This window comes from Hemicordylus capensis, chromosome 2 (assembly GCF_027244095.1).
Source record: "Hemicordylus capensis ecotype Gifberg chromosome 2, rHemCap1.1.pri, whole genome shotgun sequence".
In the NCBI taxonomy this organism is placed as follows: Eukaryota; Metazoa; Chordata; class Lepidosauria; order Squamata; family Cordylidae; genus Hemicordylus; species Hemicordylus capensis.
Window position 1 is genome coordinate 248,953,221 of NC_069658.1, and position 19,971 is coordinate 248,973,191.

At 45.7% G+C, this 19,971-nt stretch overlaps 2 long non-coding RNA genes across 2 annotated transcripts; one reads left to right on the forward strand and one right to left on the reverse strand.

Annotated features, from left to right (window-relative positions):
• Positions 1-5,656: 5,656 nt before the first annotated feature.
• On the reverse strand, positions 5,657-12,093 carry LOC128343137 (uncharacterized). The gene is made up of 5 exons (XR_008315343.1): positions 11,847-12,093; positions 11,390-11,539; positions 7,559-7,765; positions 6,454-6,700; positions 5,657-5,995 (listed from the first exon to the last, which is right to left on the reverse strand). It is a non-coding gene; the product is annotated as an uncharacterized LOC128343137 (long non-coding RNA).
• A 7,061-nt stretch (positions 12,094-19,154) lies between these two features.
• LOC128343136 (uncharacterized) lies at positions 19,155-19,792 on the forward strand. Its single transcript, XR_008315342.1, has 2 exons — positions 19,155-19,365; positions 19,465-19,792. It is a non-coding gene; the product is annotated as an uncharacterized LOC128343136 (long non-coding RNA).
• Positions 19,793-19,971: the final 179 nt, after the last annotated feature.

Here is a 19,971-nt window from a genome sequence, read left to right on the forward strand (position 1 = left end):
CCCTGCTGAGACTTTTTCTGAATTTTGTTTGTTTTAGAAAAAAGAATTACACTAAATGGCATTGGGAATGGTCCCATTTGAATGGCCACAGGAATGCACTAAACACATTCTCACATGTTTCTTAACTCCAGAGCTACTATTGAGGTTTTCCCCATAGTGAGAGCATCAATACCTTTTCTTCTCAGCTGTGTGGGTTCTGTCATGAGCAGTGAGGTCTTTTGTCTGTCTGAAATTGTTCCAGGGTATGAAGATAGCTATAATTGAGCTAATGGGTTCAAAGAACCTGGGGGCCCCAGCTCCTGATTTCCACCCCTCCCTATTTTCTTCATTATCTCCCTCACTCGGAGAGGCCACCGGAGAGAGGGGTGAACCCCCTCTCCCGTAGCTACGCCCCTGAAGATACAAAGGGTTTCTCTCTGGTGTACATATTTTGGTCTTTGGTGTTCAATGTTTGTTTCATGGCCAGAAGATACATTTTGTACTTCACCACACTGGACTCTTTTCTGCTCTCTGATTTGTTTCTCCTGTTTGTCTTCTCCTGCACAGATTGATCCCCACCTTTCTCATTCACTGGTTCCTGCTGTAGGGAGATCATTTAGGGAGTGGACAATGCTGCCATGGAGAGTTAGATTCTGTCCCAAAGTGCCCTCACCCTAGTCCGGTGACTGCACTGAACCTAATGGGAATGAACACAGGAGCATAGGAAAGCTGCCTTATACAGAGTCAGACCATTGGTCCATGTAGTTCAGTATTGCCTACACAGACTGGCAGCGGCTTCTCCAGTGTTGGAGAACTGGAGAACAGCTGAGAGATGCCAGGGAGGAAACTTGGAACCTTCTGCATGCAAGCAGGCAGGTGCTCTTCCCAGAGTGGCCCCATCCCCTAAGGGGAATCTCTTACAGTATTCACACAGGTCTCTCATGCAAATGCAAACCAGGTTGGATCCAGCTTAGCAAAGAGGACAATTCATGCTTACTGCCACAAGACCAGCGGTCCTCAAAGAGGGTAGGAGAGAACTGGCATGTCCCAAGGGGCTCTGCTGGAATTCAGGAGTCTTGGCTTCAAGCGCCACCTTTGCCACTGTTCTGAAAACTTGGACTTGGGCAAGTTACTGAGGGCTGGTTCATCAATGTAATGTCAGTTTCCCAGGAATCTAGGAATTCCCTGGTGCACGTGCCTCTGTTTAGCAACCATATCAACTGGAGAATCTCTGCGATCTCTGGTTGGCAATGCACCAACCTGACATTAAGCCAAGATTGTTAAGCTGACTTAAAATGTTGCCGACTGGAGACCTCAGAGATTTTCTGGGTTCACTTGGTTGCTAAACGGGAGTGCACATGCCACGGGAATCCTTCAGTTCCTGGGAAACTGATATCACATTAGCAAAACAGGAAACTGCCTGATACTGAGTCAGACCATTGGTCCAATCTAACACAGTATGATCTATACTGACTGACAGCAGCTCTCCAAGGCGTCAGGCAGAAGTCTCTTCCAGGCCTACCTGGAGATGCCAGGACTGAACCTGGCACTTTCTGCACTCAAAGCAGATGCTCTTCCACTGAGCTATGGCCTCATCCCCTAAGACGAATATTTGCTCACAAGGAGACTCCCATCGAAATGCAAACCAATGCAGACTCTGCTTAGCAAAGGGGACAATTCATGCTTACTAACACAAGACCAGCTTTCCTCCACAATTCTTGTGTTAATCATCCCTGAGTCTAAGATCCTGGCCACAGGGTACATTCATCATATCAAAAGTTGCTGATATACAAGAATATTGAAGACTGTCCCAACCCACCCAAGTGGGGACAGGGCCATGGCTAAGTACTGGAGCATTTGCTTTGCATGCACAAGGTCCCAGGTTCAATCCCTGGCATCTCCAGGTAGGGCTGGGAAAGACTCTGGCCTGAAACGTTGGAGAACTGCTGCTAGTTAGATGGAACAATGGGACAACTTGGGATAAGGCAGTTTCCTATGTTCCAAGGGCAGGCAGAAAAAGCTGGAAAGAATCAGAGTGCCTCTAGTCACCTTTCTTTAGTAGCTGTTTATCCCTGATCCAGTTCAGGCAAGATGTTTGCTGGCACATGTGGTAACAAGTGGTCCTCCTGCCAAGAGTGTGCCCGCTCTGACATCATTGGAGGCTGTCCCAATGTGCTCTTGGAGCATCCCTTTATTGTGTGGCTGTCTGTAATGGCCCTCCTGACCGGGTAGAATGGCTAGCCCCAGAGCTTTCCCCTTTTGATACCAATGTTCCACGAATAGCCTGGCATCTCTGCAGACATGCTAAAATGAAGTGGGAACCAGGGGCATTGCACAAACGAGTTCAAAGAACCCAGGCCACCATGGTAAGGGGCTGCACCTTGCATCCCAGAAACAGATCCTGAATCTGACGTCAGACACAGGGGGCGAGGTTTTACTCTCAAATGGGGCCGCATCCCCGTTTCCGAGCAAATTCCGGTCAGCACCGCATTTGCAGCACCTTCAAAGCAGGGAGAGCCGCTCCCAGCCATGCTACAAACATGGTGCTGGCCAGAATTTGCTCGTAAGCAGGGCACATGGCCCCATTTGAGAGTGAAACCACACACCCTGTGTCTGTCAGACGCAGGGGGTGTGGCAAGGGGGGCCGCCGATGGCCTCCCTATGCTAGGAAACTTAGGAAACATAGGAAACTGCCATATACTGAGTCAGACCATTGGTCTATCTAGCTCAGTACTGTCTTCACAGACTGGCAGCGGCTTCTCCAAGGTTGCAGGCAGGAACCTCTCTCAGCCATATCTTGGAGAAGCCAGGGAGGGAACTTGAAACCTTCTGCTCTTCCCAGAGTGGCTCCATCCCCTAAAGGGAATATCTTGCAGTGCTCACACATCAAGTCTCCCATTCAGATGCAACCAGGGCAGACCCTGCTTAGCTATGGGGACAAGTCATGCTTGCTACCACAAGACCAGCTCTCCTCTCCACTGTTTGGGATGTGGAATTCACAGACTATCTGCCCAGGCATTGAGAAAACTGAATAAACTATAGTCCTGTTTCCCGAGGTTGTATTTTTTAGCATTTGCATTCCAACGGAGAGTGCCTCTGCTTCATCACTTGTATTGTATACTGTGATCTTTCTTCCTTCCTTCCTTCCTTCCTTCCTTCCTTCCTTCCTTCCTTCCTTCCTTCCTTCCTTCCTTCCTTTCTTTCTTTCTTTCTTTCTTTCTTTCTTTCTTTCTTTCTTTCCATTCAGTCGTATCTGACTGTTGGTCACTCTATGGATCAATGCACTCCATGCCATCCTATCTTGAACAGCTTCCTTTAATTCTGCCATGGTCATTCCAGTGTCATTTTTAATAATATCCAACCACCGAGTACAAAGCCGTCTCCGTCTCCTTCTTCCGCTGATCATTCCCAGCATGATTGTCTTTTCGAGTGATATGCACATGTTCAAATGGCCTGTGCAAATTCAGATTCGGAAAATAGGATTTTATCTGAAATTGCCCAAAACTGGTAACAAGCAGTAAAATCCAAATCCAATTTTTAAAAAATTTGATCAATAAAGACAGAATTAATGCTGAAATGTCAAAATTAATTTCAGAAATTCTTCAGAATTTCAGAATTAGCAAAATGGAATAGGATTTTTTCCCCATAGAGGTAAATGGGGAAATTGAAAAAATCACCAAAAATCACCAGTTGGTCCTAGAGCCTTGAAACCTACCACACATGTTGGGAAGGGGGTCAGGGCTCCATGCAGTTAATTTGAAGAGAATTGGTCAGTCTCCTGATATTTGACTAATTTTTGAAAGTTTTTGTAAAAATGGCTAAAAATGGTAAAATTTGGCTTGTTTCAAGCCAGAACTTTACAAAAACTTCTGAACCTGAAGACCCTCTATGAAGGAAGGAATGGTCCCTTTCCACTATGTTTCGAAGTTGGTTTCCTTAATTTGTTCTGTGTCCTCTCCAGGCTCTGCGGGGTTAAAACGTTAACAACCTCTGACAGCCAAGTCTGAGGTAAAAGTTGTCTGCTGCAGTGTTTTGGAGAGGAAATACAAAGTGTTACCATTGGTTGTCTCCAGGCAGAGACAGAAGGTTCTGGCTGCTTGAGGGAAGAAACTCCATAATTGGTTAATGTATCCCTTTCGAACTGAATAAAGGGAGAGTTTAAGAGCCAGGAGAAGCAGGCCTGTGAGAGGGATTGCTGCTGAGTGTTGTGTGAGCTGTAAGACTGGTAACCAGCAGAGTAGAGTCAGGTTGAAACTGCTGAGGAAAGTAGCAGTGAGGGAGCTGGTCCTACTGGAAGCTGCTTGGCCTTGAAACAGAAGGCTAGCAAGCTTGTTTTATGTTTTGTATATTGTACTCATTCATTCATTCATAGTAATTCAATTTCTATACCACCCTTCCAAAAATGGCTCAGGGCAGTTTACACAGAGAAATAATAAATAAATAAGAGGGATGGACTCTTGCCAATTAAACTTATCATTTGTTCCTGGTTTTGTTTGTTTGTTTGTGTTGGTTTTTTTTTAACATTTTGATTGATTGATTGGGGCAGAGGATTCCCAGAGCAAAAGGGCTTCTCTGGGGGGGGGGTGATTGGAAGGGTGATAGGCTCTGGCTGCTCGGGGTCTATTGGATGATGATCTAGGGAGTCTTACTTGGTCTGAGGTCTTGACTGGAGCCTCTTCATTTTCCTCCTCCTCTCTTGAGTCTTAGCCAGTGAGTCCCATGAGAGATCACCTTGGCCAAGAGCTCCTTAAACTTGGACCCAGCCCTGCCTCACTGAGTCAAGAAAGCTTCCTTGTCCCTCAGTTAGTGATGGCTCTGGCATGTCCAGGAGAGCTCTCGATTCTCCTTCTCTCTTGGCTGTCTTGAAACTCAGGGCCTGCCTGCCTTTAGAACAAGCAGCATGACGGGTGCTGGTCTGCTGTATCACCGAGAACCATACCTGATGAACCATGATTAAGAGGTTTATTTTCACCACAATTTTTTCACCTCCTCTTTGAGATAGAGTGGAAACAGCCACTATGCAGTCAACTGAGGCAGCAGGGGATGGGCAGCGCCATGCAGGGGGCAGCTTGTGATTAAAGGGCCCAAAGCAATCTTGTGCTTCCTCTGTGCTTCAGTGGCAAGGAGGACAGAGGCTGAGGTGCAGAAGGTGAAAGAAAGGGGAGCACCTGAGAAGTCCCAGCTCAGAGCCTGCCCTTCCCCACTGTCTCCTGCTTCTTCCTTACAAGGTCAGGGCTGGGGCAATGGGGTGCATGCAGCCAATAGGTCCAGGGCTCCAAGCCAAACAATGGGGGCTTGTGCCTCTGGAGCCCAGTGGCTCGAGTTAGGGAAATAATATATAGCATCCCTTGATGAGAGCCAGTGTGATGCAGCAGATCAAATATTCAATTCGAAACACAGAGACTGGGATTCAAGGCCCTGCTCAGCTCCAGAGCTCACTACCTCATTTGGGACCAGTCCACTCTCCCTTGGCCAAACCTCCCTCACAAAGAAAGAAGCCAGAACAGGCAGCGCACGATATTGGGCTGAGACGCCCAGTCTCAGGTGAGCTTGCAAGAGAAGATGCCCCCTTCCAAGGCCTGCAGACTCCTCCCCCCCTACATTACATGGGCAATCTCTCTCTATGTATTTCAACATCTGCACCCACAGTAGGACCGAAACAGGCAGAGAGATGCAATAATTCGCAAGAGGAGACTTTATTGTTTAGAAAACATACAAATAATAGATAAAGTGGTTATACAATCATAAATTGGGAGGAAAACTGCTTCTGAAGATCTCCTACACACCATGGAACTCTCTCTGCCCTCCTAGCAAACATACAAACCATGACAGAGAGCGGGACATCAAAATGGGTTCTGAAGTTCTCCTCCATACCTTGGGATGGGTTCAAAAGACAACAAAGATGGTGTGGGGCCCAGAAACCAAGTCCTGGGAGTTGGTTTCACCACATCCACCGATCCTCCGGCTCAATTTCTAGGGTGTCCACTTGAGGAAAGCACACCAGCTTCAGACATCTCTGGAAGAAAAAGAAAGACAGCCATGGAAGGGGTCGGCTTATCCGCACCATCCGCGAGCAGCGCCCGGGCATATTCGCCAGTTTCGGCCAGCCAACATCATCCCCGACTTCCACCTGTCAACTTCCACATAGCTTCAACCGCTTCAATCCACCGGTTTTCCTTTCACACATCACTATAGACTAACATTCACCTCGACCACATTCACAAGCATGCACACATACATTCGCACGCCAGGGCAGCCCGTGAGGGATACCACCGACATCCATTCACACTCTTTCGGTCACCATCCATTCACGTACACTCCCCAGCTTCAATCCACAAGTGTCCACTAGCTTCTGGAGACGGGTTTCAACAGGGGGACTTCCACCAGCTTTCATCCACAAACATCCACCAGCTTCTTCCGCCTAGCGACAGAATCCAGCGGCTTCCGAATACAGACGGCCACGGGCTTCCGTACCCCCAACATCCACCAGCTTCCGCCGGGTCCGCTCGGCTGGCGTCCATCAGCTTCAAGCCACTGGCATCAGCAGGCTTCATGCGCAGGCTCGCCTCCAGCCTTCCGTGCAAGAGAACTTGCCTTGTCTCCGCAGCCACTGCATGACCCGCTCCTGTCTGTATAGGAATCGCTTGGCTCCACTGCTGCCGAATCGTCTCCTCCAACCTGGTGTCAGTCAGGCTTCATCTGCATGCTCGCCTCTGTCTTCCTGGGAGGGAAACATTGAAACTGCCATGTATATTTGGAATCAACCCACCTTGTCTTTCCTTTATTTCGTTTTGATTGGGCTAGATGGTAACCCTTTTTACCTACAAGCTTTGCGCCTGCAACTCAGTGTTTTTCAAAGTTGCATAAGTGAACTAGTTGTTTCACAGGCTGTTTTAGGAACTCTTTTGCTCTTGCTTCTCAAACAGGGGCTTTGCTGGGACTGAAAAGATCCAGGCCCCAGGGCCATAGCCTCCCCACATTTTGATCATTGCACTGTTTCGTTTTCATGCTCTCTGAAGGAATCTAATCATCTCTTCTCCACTAGTTTGCTTCACTGCTAAAATGAGGATTTAAGTCTTCTTTTTCTCCAGCATAAGATTTCTCCTGTAATCAATACCCCACACAATGCAAAGCCAGTGTGGCTGTGGTGTGGTGGTGGTTAGAATGTTAAGACTAGGATCTTAGGAGAGGAGAGCTGGTGTTGTGGTAGCAAGCATGACTTGTCTCCATAGCTAAGCAGGGTCTGCCCTAGTTGCATCTGAATGGGAGACTTGATGTGTGAGCACTGCAAGATATTCCCCTCAGGGGATGGGGCCACTCTGGGAAGTGCAGAAGGTTCCAAGTTCCCTCCCTGGCTTCTCCAAAATAGGGCTAAGAGAGATTCCTGCCTGCAACCTTGGAGAAGCCGCTGTCAGTCTGTGAAGACAATACAGAGCTAGATAGACCAATAGTGAGTCAGTATATGGCAGTTTGCTATGTTTGTTATGATTGGGAAGACCTGGGGTCAAGTCCTTTCCCACTCAGCCATTAAGCTCACTTAGGCCAGCACTCTCTCTCCCCTCCTAGCAAACATACAAACCATGACAGAGAGGGGGACATCAAAAAAGGGTTCTGAAGTTCTTCTCCATATCTTGGGATGGGTTTGAAAGACAACAAAGATGGTGAGGGGCCCAGAAACCAAGTCCTAGGAGTTGGTGGATATCTGCAGGTTTCACCACGTCCACGGATCCTCCGGCTCAATTTCTGGGGTGTCCACTTGAGGAAAGCGCACCAGCTTCAGACATCTCTGCAAGAAAAAGAAAGACAGCCATGGAAGGGGTCGGCTTATCCACACCATCTGCAAGCAGCGCCCGGGCATATCCGCCAGTTTTGGCCAGCCAACATCATCCCTGACTTCCACCTGTCAACTTCCACATAGCTTCAACCGCTTCAATCCACCGGTTTTCCTTTCACACATCACTATAGACTAACAGTCGCCTCGACCACATTCACAAGCAGGCACACAGACATTCGCACGCCAGGGCAGCCCGTGAGGGGCACCACCGACATCCATTCACTCCCTTTCGGTCACCAGCCATTCACATACACTCCCCAGCTTCAATCCACAAGTATCCACTAGCTTCTGGAGACGGGCTTCAACAGGGGGACTTCCACCAGCTTTCATCCGCAAACATCCATCAGCTTCTTCCGCCTAGCGACAGAATCCAGTGGCTTCCGAATACAGACGGCCACGGGCTTCCGTACCCCCAACATCCACCAGCTTCCGCCGGGTCCGCTCGGCCGGCCTCCACCAGCTTCAAGCCACTGGCATCAGCAGGCTTCATGCGCAGGCTCGCCTCCAGCCTTCCATGCAAGAGAACTTGCCTTGTCTCCGCAGCCACTGCATGACCCGCTCCCGTCTGTGTAGAGATCGCTTGGCTCCACTGCTGTCAAATCGTCTCCTCCAGCCTGGTGTCAGCCAGGCTTTGTCTGCCTTCTCGCCTCTGTCTTCCTGGGAGGGAAACATTGAAGCTGTCATCATGTATATTTGGAATAAAGCCACCCCATATTTCCTTCATTTTATGTTGATTCGGTTCGGCCTAGAGATGATGACCTACTTACCCTCTTTACCTTCAACCTTTGCTCCTGCCACTAAGTTTTTTTCAAAGAAGCTTATGTGAACTAGTTGTTTCAGCAAGGGCAGATTAAGCTCTTTGTGCCAAGGTCTGGCTTGCTACCAAGGAAGTTCACGAAGCAAGCGGAGCTGCTGAAATCCGAGACTGCTTGTCTGAACGGCAAGGTTGATTTACGAACGTTGATTCTCAGCAATGAGTAGGAGGCTAGAGAGGTTATTTATAGAGCAAGCCGAGAGCTCCCAGCTGGTAGGAATTCACTGCTGGTCAGCCTTCAGCAAAAGGCGTTTGCTTCTTCTAACAGCCTCTAATTGTTCTCTGCGTCTCGTGATTCTGCACTGTTGGGGAGTCATTGGTGGTTCACTAGATTGCCCTCCTTCGCATTGGTCCCCCATGCTTTCTGCTGAGTCAGGCTGCCGTGCTTGCTCCAAATCACCAGCTGGATCTGCCACAGCTGTTTCAGGAACGCTGACAGCCGGGCTCTGCCCCTCAGACACTCCTGACTCAGCCGGAAAGCTGCCAGCCTCCCCTTCCTCCTCGCTGTCGGAGCTCAAGGGCATGACACTTTGTTGCCCTTGCAGCAAGGGAGGAAGGCGAGGGGGGGAGTTTAATTAATTAGATTTTTAACATTTAAAATGCTCCTCGTGCACCTGCCCGCATGCCTCCCAAATTATGACGGCAGCGGGTGCATGCTGGATGCAACGGGGCAAACGGCAGTGGAGAGAGCAGGCAGGCAGCGATAGCTCCTAACCCAAGCCCGCCTACTTCCCAAATGACAGCGATTGCCCTGTTTCATGCCTTTCTGTGCACGTGCGCAGAAAGGCCCAAAATAGAGCAATCGCTGTCATTTGAGTGGTACGCGCGCTTGGCTTGGGAGCTATGCTATCTCTTCCTGCCTGCTGTCTCCCCTGCCCGCAATGTGTCTCCATTGCCCGGCCCCTTTCTATCCTGCCCACACCCGACCTGCCACTGTCATAAGTGAGAGTCAAGACCAAAAACAAACAAACAAACCAAATGTAGATATATTTTATTTTCTTCAAAAAATGCCACTGGGGGGATATTTGCTGCTGGTCAGTTGCCTCCGCTGCCTCTCCCATAATCTGCCTGTGTTTCACAGGATATTTTAGGAACTAATTTGCTTTTGCTTCCCCAACTGGGGCCTTGCTGGTACTGAAAAGATCTAGAGCCCAGGCCTATAGTCTCCCCAGATTATTAAAATTAAACCTGTTCATGCACTATAAAGGAATCCAATAATCTCTTCCCTGCTAGTTTGCTTCACAGCTAAAATGAGGATTTAAATCTTCTTTTTCTCCTGCATAAAAGTTTTCCTGGGTGCTTTTCAGACTAGACCCTCCAATGGGGTCAGGACGTATCTCAGAAGTGTGCTTCCACACTTCCTGCATCTTGACACCGCACTCCCTAAGCAGACAGCAGGGCACCATTCATATTGCCAATGCCTTGTTCAGAATTTAATCGCTGCCATATAGAGCTAGGACGTTGTATGTCCTGCATGAAAAAATTACTGTTTTTTCGGGTTGTTAATTGCTGTGAGACTGCTCCCCCTGCTGTTTACGTTTCGAATGCGACTTACCCGAATGGAGGCATTTTGCTGATGATGAGCAGCTAGTCTGGAAAGCACCCTGTACCATTACCCCACACAAGTGAGAGGTAGTGTGGTTGTGGTGTGCTGGTTAGAGTGTTAAGACTTGGGTGTGGAAGACCTGGGTTCAAGTCCTTTCCCACTCAGCCACGAAGCTCACTGTGTGATCTTAGGCCAGACACACTCTCTCCCCTCCTAACCTGCCTCACAGGATAATTGTGAGGATAAAACTAGGGAGGAAGAACCATGTACACTACCTATAGCTCCTTGGAGGAAAAGCAGGATATAATGTATGCAAATTTATGTTGACTTTTAGCTACATGCACTCCAATCCTAAGCATGTCTACTCAGAAAGAAATTCAAATAGGTCTAATGAGTTTCACATAGTTTCACAGCCATGAGTAGCCCACTTCGATCCTTTCAATGAGCCATTTTTTCATTTGGAAGCCAGAATCACAGATATCACACAGAATTCCTTAACACCATAGAATCACAATATGCAATTATAGTGCATGTCAAACTGACGGAAAAGCCATCAACTTGTGATCAATTCAGATCTTTTATTTATTTATTTATTTATTTATTTATTTATTTATTTATTTGATTTGATTTGATTTGATTTCTATACCGCCCTTCCGAAATGGCTCAGGGCGGTTTACAATTGGCTCAGGGCAGTTTACAATATTTAACTACCATTTGAAACAGCAGAGTGGCATATGTCAAGTTATCACTGTTTCTTAAGGATAAACAAGCATTCCAATGTCAGGAGAAAAGGCAGCTTATAAAACAAGTTCTCCATGATCTGATTTACATAGTCTTACTATGAAACAGGTGCATAAAAAGAGATCACAAAATTATGTACAGTTGGGGTGGGTGGGAAAAGTCTTGATTCCCAGTTTTCCAGTTTGTGAAGAAGCCACTTTTAAAATTCGGGGCTATTTTCCCCCACTACAAGCTTAAAGAGAGAATATGTAAATTGTCAATATATATGGACTATACTAGGTACTATTACTATTACTATTATTACATCAACCATGTCAAGTTGTGGAAAATGGGAGTCCCAGAACATCTCATAGATCTCACGAGAAACCGATACGCAAGAAAGGAAGCCACAGTCCAGACAGAACATGATGAAACAGACTGATTCCACTTCCAGATAGGCAAAGGAGTAAAACAAGGCTGTATACTCTCTACTTACTTATTCAACGTATATGCGGAACATATACGGAGAGAAGCTGGATTGGAAGAAGATGAGTGTGGTTTTAAAGTTGGAGGAAGAAACATCAATAACTTGTGCTACGCTGATGACACCACTCGGATAACTGAGAATGCGGATTATCTGCAAGCTCTAGAAATGAAAGTCAGGGAGGACAGTGAAAAAATGCGAATATGACTAAATGTAAAGAAGACTAAACTAATGACAATGGGTACAGCAACCAGTCTCAGAACTGAAAATGAAGACAATTGAAGTGGTGAATAGCTTCTGCCTTTTAGGATCAACTATCGACAGTAGTTGGGGGGAATTATCTTAAACATTTTGCCACGCACATTATAATGAGCATCCTAAGATCCCATTAAGTGTCAAACTTGAACAGAACAGGATTCCAACTAGTTGTAAAATAATTTATTACTTCCAAATCATGCAAATAACTTACATGTAAGGAGGCAGGAGATTGCAGACCATAGATGGTTCACATGGAGATGAAATCAAGGGAGATACATTATAGCAGATGGAGATGACAACCCCAGAGGCAAGTTCTCATGATGTACATGTTCTTGGGGTATCCTTGGAATACTTTAAATCAACAACTCCCCAGGCCAGAGGAGCGTAAACCCTCCTGTGTGTCCTGCTGGCCCCATCCTACCATTCCTTTCCCTTGAACCCAGCTTCTTCCCTCCCTCCCTCCTCCCTCCCTCCTGGGACTCCTCTCGCCTCCATCCCTCCTTGGCACTGGCAGTTGCACACTTCACCTCTAGCTCAACCGTTTGTGCTCCACGCTGCCCATGTCCCTTTGTGACATCACAAACAGGCAGCAGCCAATGGGGAGGCATCACCTCTCAAAGAGCAAATCCATACATTATAAAGCTTGCTTTCAATTAAAAATCCATCCAAACATACAGTTTAGTGTGGCTAGCTTTGACTGAAGCTATTCCTAGAGATTATTTCCCTCAATATTTTTCCCAAAACCAAAGCACCGAAATTTCCAGGAATGCTTTTAAGAGTCACCTGGAGATTAACCTCAGTCCTGGTGACTCCAAGCCAATCCTGGAGGGGTGACAACCCCCTCAATAGCATATGAATGTGTCCACAGGGCCGGGGACAGCACCCGGAGAGAGCCCACCAACCCTGCTTCCTCTTTCCAGTCGGCATGTGCACTGTAATGGTTCCCTGACCCAAAGGAGCTCACCATCTAAAAGGAAACCCAAGGGGGGCACTAGGAACAGGCACTGGGGGGGATGCTGTGCTGGGCTGAAGAGGGACAGCTGGCTCTGCCCCACTAAGTATAAGAGAGCCACCACTGACATGTGCTTTTTTGCCCACTCAGCACAAGATCCAGCTTATTGCAGAGGACACTGCCTTATACCAAGTCCACCCCCACTGGTCCAGCTAGCTCTGCATTGTCACCACGGACAAGCAGCAGCTCTCCAGGCTACAGACTAGGTGATCTGTAACATAGGAACATAGGAAGCTGCCATATACTGAGTCAGACGATTAGTCCATCTAGCTCAGTATTGTCTTCACAGACTGGCAGCGGCTTCTCCAAGGTTGCAGGCAGGAGTCTCTCTCAGCCCTATCTTGGAGATGCTGCCAGGGAGGGAACTTGGAACCTAGACACTCTTCCCAGAGTGGCTCCACCCCCTGGGGGGAATCTCTTACAGTGCTCACACATCAAGTCTCCCATTCGTATGCAACCAGGGCAGACCCTGCTTAGCTAAGGGAACAAGTCATGTTTGCTACCACAAGACCAGCTCTCCTCTAGGGATCAAATCTGGGGCGTTTGCATGCAAAGCATGTGCGCTAATGCTGGGCTACGACTCCTCTCAAAAATATATGAAGCTGCCTTACACTGAATCAGACTATTGGTCCCTCAAGCCCAGTACTGTTGGCTCTGACGGGCAGTAACCTTTCCCAGGGCCTGCCATAAGAGGGCTTTCCCAGCCCTGCGAGGGCTTTCCCAGATGCTGTTGGGGTCAAACTTTCAGAACCACCGATTTAAATTAATGATTGGGGAAGGCTGTGACTCAGTGGCCAAGCACATGCATGCATATTCATGCAGATTGTTCGGTCCCTGGCTTCTGTATTGTTTGTCTGTCTGTTTGTTTTTTGTTTATTACATTTCTAGACCACCCCATCCAAAGGCTCTGGGCGGTGCAAAACAAAATTAAAAAAACATAAAAACACCATTTAAAAACACACTGCTTAAAACATTATAAAAACAATTTTAAAACAATTCAGAGCCATTTAAAACTAATTAAAATATTTAAAAATTTCAAAACCTTAGGAGGTCAGGCCAAACAAAAAGTTTTCAGGGCTCTCTTAAAGGCCAACATTGAGTCTAAATTGCGGATATCTGCCAGGAGTGCATTCCATAGGCCAGGAGCAGCTACAGAAAAGGCCCAGCTCCAAGTTGCCACCAGATGTACTGGTGGGAACGGGAGACGGACCTCTCCAGATTACCTCAGTGTGCAATGGGGATCATACAGAAGAAGGCGCTCTCTAAGGTAACCTAGACCTAAGCCGTTCAGGGCTTTAAAGGTAATAACAAACCCTTTGTATTTTGCCCGGAAACATATCAGCAGCTAGTGCAACTGTTTTAAAACAGGCATAATATGGTCTCTCCGGTTTACCCCAGTGACCAGTCTGGCTGCCACATTTTGAACTAACTGAAGGTTCCGAACTACGCACAAAGGCAGCCCCACGTAGAGCGCATTGCAATAGTGGAGCCTGGAGATTACCAGCAGATGCACCACTGTTTTGAGATCATTCTCTTCAAGGAATGGACGCAGCTGTCAAATCAGCCAAAGTTGATAGAAAGCACTCCTGGCCTTAGCCTCCACCTGAGATACCAGGGTGAGACCTGGATCCAAGAGCACCCCCATACTGCATACTTGTTCATTCTGGGGGAGTGTAACCCTATCCAGCACAGGAAGATCTAACTCATCCCTGAAATTCTGATCCCCCACAATGCGCACCTCTATCTTGCTTGGATTCAGCTTCAATTTGTTATCCATCATCCAGCCCATTACTGCCTGTAGGCAGGCATTTAGGGAGTGAATGCCATTTCCTGATGATGATGATGATGATGATGATGATGATTTATTTATTTAGCACATTTCTATATCGCCCTAACCCAAGGTCCCAGGGCGGTGGCGATGATGATGGGTGTCATGATGATGATGATAACACCCTGCACCAAATCTCCTGATGACCTCACCCTTCATTTTCATGTAGATGTTAAAAAGCATTGGTGACAGAATGGAACCCTGAGGGACTCCATATAATAGCTCCCATTTCAAACAGCAACCATCACCAAACTCCACCATCTGGAATCTGCCTGAGAGATAGGAGCAGAACCACTGCAAAGCAGTGCCTCCTATCTTCAACTCCCCCAGGTGATCCTGAAGGATACCATGGCCGATAGTATCAAATGTTGCTGAGAGATCCAAAAGAACCAACAGAGTCACACTTCCCCTATCAATTCCTTGGTAAAGGTCATCCATCAGGCCGACCAAGGCCGTCTCAACCCCAGAGCCACCTCTAAAACCAGTTTGAAATGGTAGATAATCCGTTTCCTCCAAAACTGCCTGGAGCTGGTTAGCTACCACTCTCTCACTCACCTTGCCAAACCATGGGGGATTGGAGACCAGCCTATAACTATCCATCACTGAGGTATCTAGGGAAGGCTTCGTAAGAAGTGGTCTAATCATTGCCTCCTTCAAACAAGGAGGCATCCTATCCTCCCTCAGAGATGAGTTAATGATATTAACTAGGTCATCTCCAAAAATCTCCCTGCTAGATAGAAGCAGCCAAGTTGGGCAAGAATCCAGAGAACAAGTGATAGGCATCACAGACTGAAACTTATCCAATCTACTACTGCAAGGCGCTTTCTGGATTAGACCCTGCAATGGGGTCAGGATGTATCTCTGAAGTGTGCTTCCACACTTCCTGTATTTTGACACCGCAGTCCCTATGCTGACAGCAGGGTGCCGTTCATATTTCCAATGCCTTGTTTCAAATTTAATAACTGATATAGTGCTATGATGTCATCTATCCGGCGTAAAGAAGTTGCTGAGGTTTTTTGGGTTAGTTTTCACGAGACTGCTCTCCCTGCTGTTTACGTTTTGAATGCAATTTGCCTGAACGGAAGCATTTTGCTGCTGATGAATGGCTAATTTGTAAACTGCCCAAGTGGGATTGCTAGACACCACCTTAATAGACTCTGCAAAAATAATTGAGTCCAAGTCGACCCTAATACAAGGGATTTTGTCTGCAAAGAACCCATTAAAAGCATCACAACAGACAACACAGTCTTCTGGAACTGGTTTGAAATGTTATTGATCTCAGGTTGCACACCAAGGATTGCCTCCTTTATTGTGGCAGCAATTCTGGGCATTCAGTTGCAATGAGGCAGGCAGAAATTCAGCAAAATTTCTCCATTGCTGCATCTCTATTATTTAATAACTACTATGAAATGCATGCAACCTTAGAAGTATGCTTTTGCACATCATCTGGGCATTGCTGTTAATGCGATGTTAAAACTTCTGAACCGGGTCCAGTAGCAATACCCTGGCTTTTACAACAGTTTGATCTGCAGCCATTGGTAAGCAACAATGTGTATTTCATGCCAGGGCAGTTCCCAGACAGTGATTTTCCTTTGCTTCACCACGGGAAGGGTAGGTGTGCATTCATATGTCAGGCAGATTTACCTTGACGTCTGTGCAAGATATCAGGGAGCACTCCATACACAATTCAGGTTTTCCGCTGCACACTGGAGCTTAGCCTGCATTATCTCTGCACTAAAAAGTTCCATTTTTTGCAGTGGCTTTTGGGGATAATTTGATATATCTGATATACACTGATGTTGAGATGTATGGAGGGGCCATGCTGATAGAGCGCCTTTTGTTCCAGCCTTGCTTTTCTCTTTCTTTCTTTTAAAACATATGCTTAGTGATCCACTACTACTACTACTACTACTACTACTACTACCCCTACTACTACCCTACTACAAATATTTATATACAGCTCTTCAGTGGTATAGCTTGCAGAACATCGTTCTACGCACCCGCATGATGCATTTTGTTTTCCTCTTTTAATACAATTTCTCTCCCCCGTTCTTTTTTAAAGCCCCCTGACTCTGACTCCCAGTGGTACTTTATGTTGAAAGTAAGAAGGCTTTTCTTAAAGCCTCACTTTTTACTTAAAACAGAACAAAACTTTTGCTTCGTGATCTTGTGGGACATCCGAGTGAGTGTGGATGCATAGAACGATGTTCCGAAAGATCACCAAGCAACTATTTTTAAAAAGAAAGAAAAAAGCAAGGTTTTAAGAAAAGCCTACTTATGTTCTTATGCTCACCCTAAAATACCATTGAGAGTGGTACCCTCCCAGTGTAGTTCTCTGGGAGTGGTACACCCTACACAGGCTTGAACAGTGCACAGTAAGAATGGTATGAATGGTACACAGAAAATAACTGGAGGGAACCGATAGGAACCCTATTAAAGCAGCCCTATGCAAACAACCCTCAGATTTCTTCGAATTATATTTATTGCACTTATAATGTGTCTAATATAATGTTAAGCTTGCCATCTGGGAAAGGCCCAGGAGATGCTTTGCCAAGACAAAAGCAGGGGAAATATAAGGAAGATCCCTGTCTGAAGTCCTAGGACAGGGATTGGGGGAAAGTGGATGATTGTGGCAGGGCATGATGGGAATTGTAGTACAACACCTGGGGATCTGAGGTTGGGAACCATTGCCCTAGGCCAGGTTTGCACAACTTTAGCCCTCCAGCTATTGTTGGATTACAACTCCCATTACTCCTGATTATTGGCCACTGGAGGTGGGGATTATGGGAGTTTTAGTCCAACAACAGCTGGAAGGCCACAGTTGTGCACCTTTGCCCCAGGCAATACTGAACTAGGTGGATCAATTACTCAGTATAAGAAAATGCAGCGGGCATATTTTCTCTATGTGCAATTCTGGACTATTCCTTATTTTTTATATATCACACCTTTAGCAGCTCTCTGAGTCTCCAAGTGTGGCCCACTTTTGAATCAGCCGTACCATAGTGCCTTGTTTCCTGCACTTGGTTTTGTTCTCTCTGCTGTTTTGATTCTGTTTTGATTTACTTCTTCATATATAAAGGCATTTATATCTAGCCTTTCTCATTTGTTAACATACTATTGCAAATATTTATATACTGCTTTTTGTCAGAAGTTCCCAAACCAGTTTACATCTAGAGAATGAAAATGAATGAATGAATGAATGAGTGAGTGAATGAATGAAGTTCCCTGTCCCCAAGGGGCTCACAATCTAAAAAGAAACATAGGATAGACACCAGCAACAGCCACTGGAGGGATGCTGTGTTGCGGATGGAGAGGGCCAGTTGCTCTCCTCCTGCTAAATAAAGAGTATCACCACTTTTAAAAGGTGCCTCTTTGCTCAGTTAGCAGGGGAACCATCCACTGTGGCTAACAGCATAAAATACAAACAATATTAAATCAAACACACACACACACACAGAGAACTGTTTTGGATGCCAGAAGATTAGGCTAGGAAAAGGACAATTTACTATATTCCCAAATGTTAAGAATACGCAGAAATTGTAACACTCTGGGATTATTTAAAAAACAGGCCATAATTTTACAATGGCAATTACTGGAGAGAGGATATCCGGATAGAATAATCAGGCAAGCTTTTTTATAAAGCTAGAGATACAAACAGGGAGTCTCTATTAAGGATCAATAATAGAGATCCTAAAACATCAGATAGGATGATTATCCCTATTACTTTTGGAACTCATTCCAAAGATATAGAGGGGATCATTAAGAGACATTGGCATCTTTTGAAGGATATCCCCAGATGCAAGGCACCCCCTCTGTTTACCCACAGAACGAATAAAAACATAGGGGATCATTTAGTACACAGTAGAATGCCCAACTTTCTCCTGAACAAGGTCAGATACATGGATTTATTTATTTATTTAATTTTACATCCCACTCTTCCTCCAAGGAGCCCAGAGCGGTGTACTACATACTTAGGTTTCTCCTCACAACAACCCTGTGAAGTAGGTTAGGCTGAGAGAGAAGTGACTGGCCCAGAGTCACCCAGCAAGTATCACGGCTGAATGGGGATTTGAACTCGGGTCTCCCCGATCCTAGTCCAGCACTCTAACCACTACACCACACTGGCTACCACTACACCACACTGGATTCACAGGACAAACTGCCTGTGGGAGGTGTTCAGTATGTCCGCAATGTGTTAGACTAAAATCCTTTTCTATTCCACCATCTACTAAGGAATATATACTGAGAGATAGATTTACATGTCAAACTAAAGGAGTTATATACATAATCAAATGTCCATGTAATTTGCATTACATAGGTAAAACTATTAGGGCAGTGAAACAGAGGATAGTTGAACATAAGAGCTGTATAAGGAGAGGTATTTTACAGGCTCCTCTGGTTAGACATTTTAAGGAACATGAACATAGTGCTGAAGATATAAGATTTTGGTATATTGAGAAAAACAAGGGATATAGTGGGAACTCTAACAAATGGCTTGTTAAAAGGGAACTGTTCTGGAGCCATACCTTCAAAACCTGGACCCCCATGAGACTGAATGAGGATATAAATTGGGGGGTTATGTTATGAAATCTTGGCACGACATGATCTTTTCTTTCTGCTTGATGTGCTTTGATGTGGATGTAGTGTGGACCTAGTTACGCTGTATAGATTTTCAGGAATTATCCTTATGATAAATAAGAACTTAGGTTTTTGTAGAATTGGGTCCTCTAAGAGTTACATGGTGATATCAACCCACAGCAGCTGGGGGTAATTTGTTCATTTTGCTATATATTCTACATCAGAGCTGAACTTTCATGCATACTATTATCTGAAGAAGGCAAGAGATAAAGGTTTACAATACAAGGTTATTTTTCACTTGGAGAATGTTATGTAAGTAGTGATATTATATCTTTACAAGCTTGTATGGATAATTTAAAGATGCCTAGTAAGAATTAATTTGAGTGGCATCATGATGTGATATTTCTATAGTGATGCCTTGGAGGAAGAAGTTGTATGAGTGCTGTTTTTAAATGCCACTGAGGAAGACCAAGAAGGCTGAAACACATTTGGCAGAAATAAACAAGCTACATTGTTTACACACTCTTCAGGTGAATTCCAACTACAAGAGGATAAACTTCTGGCAAGGTTTAACACACACAACAACAGCGTGTTTTCTCCACATGCATTTTGTGGAAAGTGAACTGTTGAAAGAATGGAAGTCTGTTTTATGAGATTATATTTTATTTGATTATTGTTATCTATTACTGTGATTTTATGATTGTCACTTGTATAGGGAAAATAAATACTTATATTCCTACTTTTAAAAATTCTATTTTTACATTTTATATCCCGTTCTTCCTCCAAGGAGCACAGAGCAGTGTACCACATACTTAGGTTTCTCCTCACAACAACCCTGTGAAGTAGGTTAGGCTGAGAGAGAGTGACTGGCCCAGAGTCACCCAGCTAGTTTCATGGCTGAATGGGGATTTGAACTCG